The following is a 7,887-nucleotide window of genomic DNA, read 5'->3' as shown; positions in this document are numbered from 1 at the left end:
AGTCTTCATTACACTGAAATGTAACCTACAGGGAAACCTACTATAATTAAAAAGTAGTAACTTTTTGAAATGAGCAATGAAGAGCAGTCTTTCTACTAAATGAGGTTAATTTTGAAGGTATTAAGAAATAATAAAGAAATTAGCTTATTATAAAATATTTTTTTTGAGTTATTTCAAGTTAATTTTTAAGGTTGAGAGCCTATCCTGTACAAACTAAAAACAATTGTTTTGCGTGGTGCGCAAGTGACTTACATATTTATTGGTTCTTAGACAATAACTCGACTCTACGGCAGCATTTGGTGATTAGTAAGGTAAGGCAATGAAATAAATTTGTTGCTAATTTTAACTCAGAGAAAAACCCGTAATGCACAATCTTTTTTTTGGGGCTCTTCTCAAAAATTATTGACTATCGCTACGCAGTAATTTTTATTATTTTGAAAACTCTTTCAAAATGGAAAATTTAATATTTAGTATTGACATTTTTGAATAGAAGAAATGTTTTCAAGAAAGGCAATATCTGCGTGACTATTTCAACACCTGCCTTCCTAACAATAGTGGCAAAGCGATTAGCAAACCGCTTTATAAGGAAATAAAATTGTCAACAAATAGTGACAAAACAATTAAATATGTGTCCTACGTTATTTGTTGACATTACTTCACCTCAATCAATAATACAATATTACTTGTTTTATAAATAATATAATTCTAATCCAAAAAGCCTCCATCTAAACAATAATTATTTTCGATTCTTTCAATCTCTCTTACTACTAATAAGTGGAAGTAATGCAATTTTGACAAATTTTAAATATGGAGTTTTCACGTGTTTTGAGATTCCTGGGTTTTTAGAAATTGTCTGTATGTGTGAATTAATATATCAGGAATGAAAAATTGTTGGAACCAAAAACTTCAAAAATTTTTTCGTTATTTTTTTGACATCATTATTATGTACATGTAGCATCAATGGTTTGATTAATCTTTACAGTTCTTAGGTTAGTAAGTACGTACAATAATATTTTACATCATTAAAGGTTGGCGTGTCTTCTGTCTTGTCTGCTCATGGTCTGAGTGTGATCGGTTTTTATGTGTTTGGTTGTGAGGAGATCAATGTTGCCAATTGTCAAGTTTTTTTTTTGTAAATAAGTTGGCGTATATGTTGTTTAAATTGTTGGTGTCAGTTTTGAAATTTAGACTGTTTTCTGTCTTTGATATGTATATCATTTCTAGCACTTTCCTTTTTTGTGTTGGTTTCTGATTTTAAGTTGTAAAATATTACATTGTTAATTAGGTAAATAATTTTGTAAATTACGTTACATTATACATATTCATTTTAATATCTGTATTGTTACCATACTGTAAATATGTCCCACAGTGCTGAAGATGACCTAGTCCCATAGGTCGAAAGCTCAGCATAATAATAAAACAAAAAAATACAAAATATGACTGAAATTGGCAGTTATTTTTACATCCTCGTGGCTAGTTGGTTTCTTTTAAAAGACTCTTTTTCTTTCTCTGCTAAATTACTGAAAGGAGTTCATATTGTAAATTTGGTTTAGGTCAGGGGTCGGCAACCCGCGGCTCGCGAGCCGCATGCGCCTCTTTTATCCAAATTTTTGTGGCTCTTCAGCCTGTCCAAAATCAATTGTATATTTCAATTTTATTGAAATAAATGAAAATTTCATTTATTAAAGTAAAGATATTTTCTGAAATTGAATAGAATTATTTTAAAATACAGTACGTAATTATAAAAGACTGCCGCCATTTTCATTCAAATACAGGTTTAGTTATTATTTATTCGTTTATTTACTTTGCAATATGTGAAAATTAATATATAAAATTGTCAAAGTTGGGTGTTTTTCAACGATACGCTTTTTCGTACAGTTTTTGACGATTAACCTTTTTACCACTGTCCTACCGGACAGTTTTAAAACATTTAAATGTTATTGAATATCATAAAATAATAAATTGTTGATACAAATGATCTTCAGAGTTTGTTTACACTATCATCCTTGCGGCTCTTGGTAAGATTTATTAAAATTATTTAAGGAGAAATGGCGATCTACTTAAAATAGGTTGCTGTCCCCTGGTTTAGGTGGATAGATTGGGCCTGGCAATAAACTTTTAAACAGAAACAGCTAACCGACAATGCTTTTTAACTAGATTTATTATTTTTTTGACTTCGTGACCATTTGCGCCCATATTATTTTTATTATTTTGAGGTTTCCTGGAACAGCTCCAGGTAAACTCATCGTATAAGTATCGATATATAACTTTTATTTGATACATTTTCTATCGAAAAATTTATTTAAAGGCACTTTTAGATTCCGGATGGTGATTAGCTTAATTTATCGATACATAAATTTTGGATCTAACTATTAGTCAACAAAAAAAAACATTGCTTCTTACCTATGGAAAATTAAAATTAGTAACTCTGAGATTAAAAGCTGTTGATATATACTTTCTTGTCAATAAAAGATGTATGAATTCCTTGTAAATGATGTACCCTCTTTGTAAATGATGTACACTTCTTTGTAAATGATGTACACTTCTTTGTAAATGATGTACACTTCTTTGTAAATTATGTACACTCTTTGTAAATGATGTACACTCTTTGTAAATGATGTACACTTCTTTGTAAATGATGTACAGGTCTTTGTAAGTGATATACACTTCCTAAAAGGTGTGTACTTCCTTGTAAAAGATTTCTTATCTCACGTAAGGCGTCCAAATCTGGACTCCAAAAAAACGTTCATCATTTGAGACTTGTACAGATAGCTATAAATCATTGTATTCTCGGCATTAAAATGGAATGGCTGGTTTCTGGGAACAGATTTTTTGTGTTAAACTAGAGTTATTTATCCAGCCATTAAACCATGGCCACTACACAGCACTTTCGTAAGAATTCTCCCATGTTGGGTGCTCTCTTTGTAATTTAATATTGTAATAGATAATTTTAATGTAATATATTCTCAAACCGCAAATAAATTTTTGATTCTATAAACAATTAGCCTCATTCTATTAGTTACCAGCAGTTAGGAAAATGGTAATTTTGTTTTTACTGTTTTTAAAAATTTTGTTTGTAATTTCTTTTATCAATACAATTGTTACAAATTATTTTTTAAACGTTCACCTCAAATTAATATGGATGGTAGATACTCTCTATATGGTCGTGGAGAGACTAGACTAGTGGCTTTATTGTGAGGTCATTGTTATCCAGCAATTATTACATCACGCATCCATATTCTATGAAATAAAAGTCATAGATATTGCAATGCCTACTTAAAAAGGAAAATACTTGGAATTCCCAAGAACTAGTGTAGGATAGTTGCGAATGGTTTAGGTTCTAAAAACGATAGCTTTATAATTTCTAGAAGATATGGAGTTAAGGATAAAGGAACAGAAAGATATACAGGGAAATCTATTTAAAAACGCACCAATCGCTAATAACTTTTTAGGAAAGCGGAATTTTGAAAAAACCCACGAAGTAAACTATATGTTTTTTTCGGTCTAGTTTTCAAATTTTCCACCCCCGATGCTGCATCTTTATTTTTGGCGGAGTTACGGCCAAAAACCTGATCGGGGTTTCATAAGGACCACTGATTTTGACAATGATTATGAAAACCGCATAAAAAATTGCGAAAAATGGCGTTATCCGCGTTTCGATATCCCTAATATTTGTCCAGATATTTAAGATCAAAGTTACAATTTTATCTTATTCGTGAACGGTTTTCAGTATTAATTTTCCACCACAACTACACCGTTTTGGGGAGGTCCTCTGACTACAAAAAAGAAAGGTTATTTGTGACGCAAAAAACAAAAATAATAATAATTGAAGATTTTAAAAAATTTAGTGTAATGTAATGGTTGTGGGAGAATCAGGATAAATTTGTTTTATCATCAAATAAAAGCAACCATCACATCATTTTAATGTACCCTGACTTCATGACCTATGATTGCGGTAAGAATATCTTGCCAGGGTGTTGGTCTAATGATCAAGAGCGTGGTTTTGTAAGTGAGAGATCACCGGTTCGAATCCCGCGTATGCAGTTATTCATAATACTTAATACATCATTATACTTTGTTTAATAAAATGTAGTCATACGAGGGATTCGAACTGGGGATCTCCCACTTACAAAAGCCACGCTCTTGACCACTAGATTAACACCCTGGCAAGATATTCTTACCGTAACCATAGGTCAAGAAGTCTTGCATACGAGGTACATTAACATGATGTGATGGTTGCTTTTATTTGATGATAAAACAAATTTATCCTGATTCTCCCACTATCATTACATAACATTCATTAAAATCTTCAATTATCATTTTTTTTTGTTCTTTGCTTCACAAATAACATTTTTTGCAGCCAGAGGACCTCCCCAAAACGTGTATTTCTGGTGGAAAATTAATATTGAAAACCGATCACGAATAGATAAAATTGTAACTTTGATCTTAATTATCTCAAATGATATTAGGGATATCGAAACGCGGTTAACGGCATTTTTCACAATTTTTTATGTAGTTTTCATAAACATTGTCAAAATCCGTGGTCCTTATGAAACTCCGCATCGGGAGTTACAGGGCTAACTAGTACAGCATCGGGGGTGGAAAATTTGAAAAGTAGACTAAAAAAAACATATAGTTTACTTAGTGTTTTTTTTTTTTTGAAATTCCGCTTTTCTAAAAAGTTATTAGCGATTGGTGCGTTTTAAATGGATCACCCTGTATAATTTTTTTTAAAATGGAAAACAAAAGCGTATCCGGTTTGGTAATCCGTCAGCCGGAAGTTAGGTGCTTTTTATTTTTATATAATTAAGTAAAAATAAAATAAAAAGTGACTTAATAGAGTCAATTCTTAGTGCGCCGAGGAGAGTCTGTCGCTAAGTCTGAGAAATTTGTTCTGCGTTGTCCTGAAGTTTCAGCAGAAGATTTTGGATATAGGAGTGTACGGGGGATAATGGATGCAGTCTCGTGGAGTGAGTCGATTTTAGTACGGTGAGGAGAGTCTAAGAGCATCGTTCTGTGTTGTCCTGAAGTTTCTTGATGTTACTACTTACAAGTCAGGCTCCAGGTGGAGCTGGCGTAGAGCAACATCGGCCTGATGACCACTTTGTAAAGAAGGAGTTTGTAGGTCTCAGTCATTTTGGAGCCACGTGAGATTAGAGGAAATAATAGTCTTGTAGTCCAGTTTGCCTGAGTTTACTTTGTCCTGAACGTGCGTAGTGAAAGTCAGTTTGTTAGTCCAAAGTTAGGCCTAGGTACTTAACGTGGGTAGACCACGGGATCAGAGAATTATTGAGTCTAATTTGTCGATTAAAAGAGGGTCTACGTTTGGTAAAGAGTATAGCGTTAGTCTTGTCTTGGTTAATTTTAATCTTCCATTTACTGCAGAATTTTCTAAGTCTGTCTATTGCAAGAGTAAGTCTGTTGGTGATGGTGTCCATTCTCCAAGATGACGTGTAAAAGGCCACGTCATCAGCGTACAAGGCAAGATCTTTTGTTGTATGGAATAGGGTTGTAAGTGGTTTTTCATTTTTCATTTTTTTTTTTTTTTTTTTGCCTAGTTTAGTTGGTGAATAATTATTGCTTTGACCGTAATTAGTCCATTATCTTTTTTGGCTTCCTCTTGCTGGTAAAGCATTTATCCAATTTTAAAGGTTTAAAAAGCGGTTGCTATCCCATTTCTAAGATTTCCTTTTAATGCGGTGATAATCCTAACCTTGGATAAGTTATTATATAAACATACAGAAAGGAAAGCTAGCAATCAATCAATATAAATAAAAATGTAAAGGTTCGTATGTTCAAAACCTTAAATCTTTGGAAGTTCTTCACCGATTGCTTTGATATTTTGACACATCGTAGCATTCGAATAAGGGCGTGTTTTTATATACCCATTACATAGATGTCACACCAGTGACAGGTAATAACATGTTTAAAACAAAAAAATAACATACCCCCATCTGTTAGACGTAAAAACATCACACGCTATAACTAAATATGTCTAGATTCCCTTTCAATATTTCTGATCGCCTTGTTAAATTGAATGTTCATAGATTTCAATGTGCAACAAATAGCCCTGAACCCACCGGCTACAATGTTAACTGCTTTCTTCACGTTGCGTTTGCCGAAAACACTGCTGTATTTGGAAGTGCCTACGTGCTACACATGGAATGCGAGTAGAAAATTATTTGAACGACACAAACGAGGAGAGCAAGTCGACGGACAACCTGGCGCATATTTAAAGAAACTACGATAGGCAGACTGTACACCGTGCACATCCCAATCAAGATGAATGCTTCTTTCTTCGCAAGCTGTGGTTGGTAAAGGTGCCCCGGTCCAACGTCTTCCAGCAACTGAGAATTTGGACAACGGCTTTACGACATACCACTTTCCACAATGCATGTCAAGCTCTGAATTTATTGGAGAACGACCGACACTGGGATGTATGCATTAATGACGGCATGTCACATCAAAATCAAATTCGTGCATTGTGTGCAATCATATTGTGATTTCATCTCCAACTAAATGGTTGAAGATATTTTCCTTTGATTACGCAAGAAAAATTCAAATATGAACAACGGATTTCACAGCAGAAATCTACAACGAAGCGTTGCCGGGTACAGCCAGTTGTTAATAAATTTAAAAATACTTAGAAAATTTTCGAAATAAAGAAAAACATACCATTTGAATCATATATCAGACAAAATGTGCATTGTACCCATTTGGCTACAAATATAAATTCAGTGATAATAAATTTCTCCATTCCCTAGACGAAAAATATTTTCTATAAAAAATGTTGATGGAATATCAAAGTGAAATTATTAATTTTTGGAAATGCTTTATCTCAATTTTAATTCCACAAAGAGCTTACAAAAATCTATTGTATTATAAAAATGAGAGTAGCCGTGCTTACAATGCTCTCTGTTGGTTTTCCTTTCAACTAAGACAACAGAAAAAAGTCCCAAGGTATTTTTGTACCTTATCTAGTGTCCTTATATGTCAGAGGTCGCCAAAGTGGTCTATATAGACCCCCAGGGGTCTATATAGCAAAAGTAGGGGTCGATCTGAGACTGGGGTCGAAGGAAAAACAATTTCGAACCCAATATAGCGAACCATCGCAAAGAAACACCAGGCACACCCATCTCATTAATTAAGAAGCAATACTGTAGTTACTGTACTTATTTATAATTTTACTTATTATTTAATAAATAAATATTAAGGTATATAAATTTCAACATTAAGATATTTTTCATAAAACTATTGTTACACAATGTAAAATTACTTTAATAAATGTTTAAAATCATAAAATAAATGTACAAACACAGTACCTAATAGATAGTTTCATTTTAATTAACGAAAATTACTTTTATCGGGGTCGATGGAGATTTCCAAAAATTATATAAGGGGTCCATGATCAAAAAAGGTTTGGCGACCCCTGCTGTAAGTATTTTCCTAAGGTACTGATATTTTTTAATTTTTATTTTCAGTGATAACGTAATAATTCATAGTAAGTTATAGTTTAGTATTATTATCCTAAATTTTAACACTATATTTAACAAAATTTATTTCAGTTTAAATGCATATTGTTACATTTCAAAATTTAATATTATTCACACATTAAAAAATAAAATACTACGTCTACCCTGAACATAATTGAATTGCAGAAGGTTAATATTTCAGGCATTCCAATTTCGGAGTTTGTTTTCATAAGGGCATATTGATTGTTACAACACGTTTTTGTTTTTTTTTTGGTTTATCAGAAAGCCAAACAAGTAACTACCATTATTTGCCCTTTCAAATTCCAAAAAGATACTCGTATCTTTTTTTTTTTTTTTATCTTTCCTGAGTTTACTAACTGATCGCCTTGTTAAATTGAATGTTCATAGATTTCAA

The 7,887-nt window shown here is 32.5% G+C and overlaps 1 long non-coding RNA gene across 1 annotated transcript; it reads left to right on the top strand.

Annotated features, from left to right (window-relative positions):
• The first annotated feature begins 28 nt into the window (after nucleotides 1-28).
• LOC141459425 (uncharacterized) lies at nucleotides 29-6,199 on the top strand. The gene is made up of 3 exons (XR_012461476.1): nucleotides 29-117; nucleotides 191-311; nucleotides 6,048-6,199. It is a non-coding gene; the product is annotated as an uncharacterized lncRNA (long non-coding RNA).
• The last annotated feature ends 1,688 nt before the right edge of the window (nucleotides 6,200-7,887 follow it).

This window comes from Rhodnius prolixus, unplaced genomic scaffold, assembly GCF_049639745.1.
Source record: "Rhodnius prolixus isolate KJV_2025 unplaced genomic scaffold, Rpr scaffold_11, whole genome shotgun sequence".
In the NCBI taxonomy this organism is placed as follows: Eukaryota; Metazoa; Arthropoda; class Insecta; order Hemiptera; family Reduviidae; genus Rhodnius; species Rhodnius prolixus.
The sequence above is the reverse complement of the archived record's forward strand: the minus strand, read 5'-3'. Positions and strand labels throughout refer to the sequence as shown.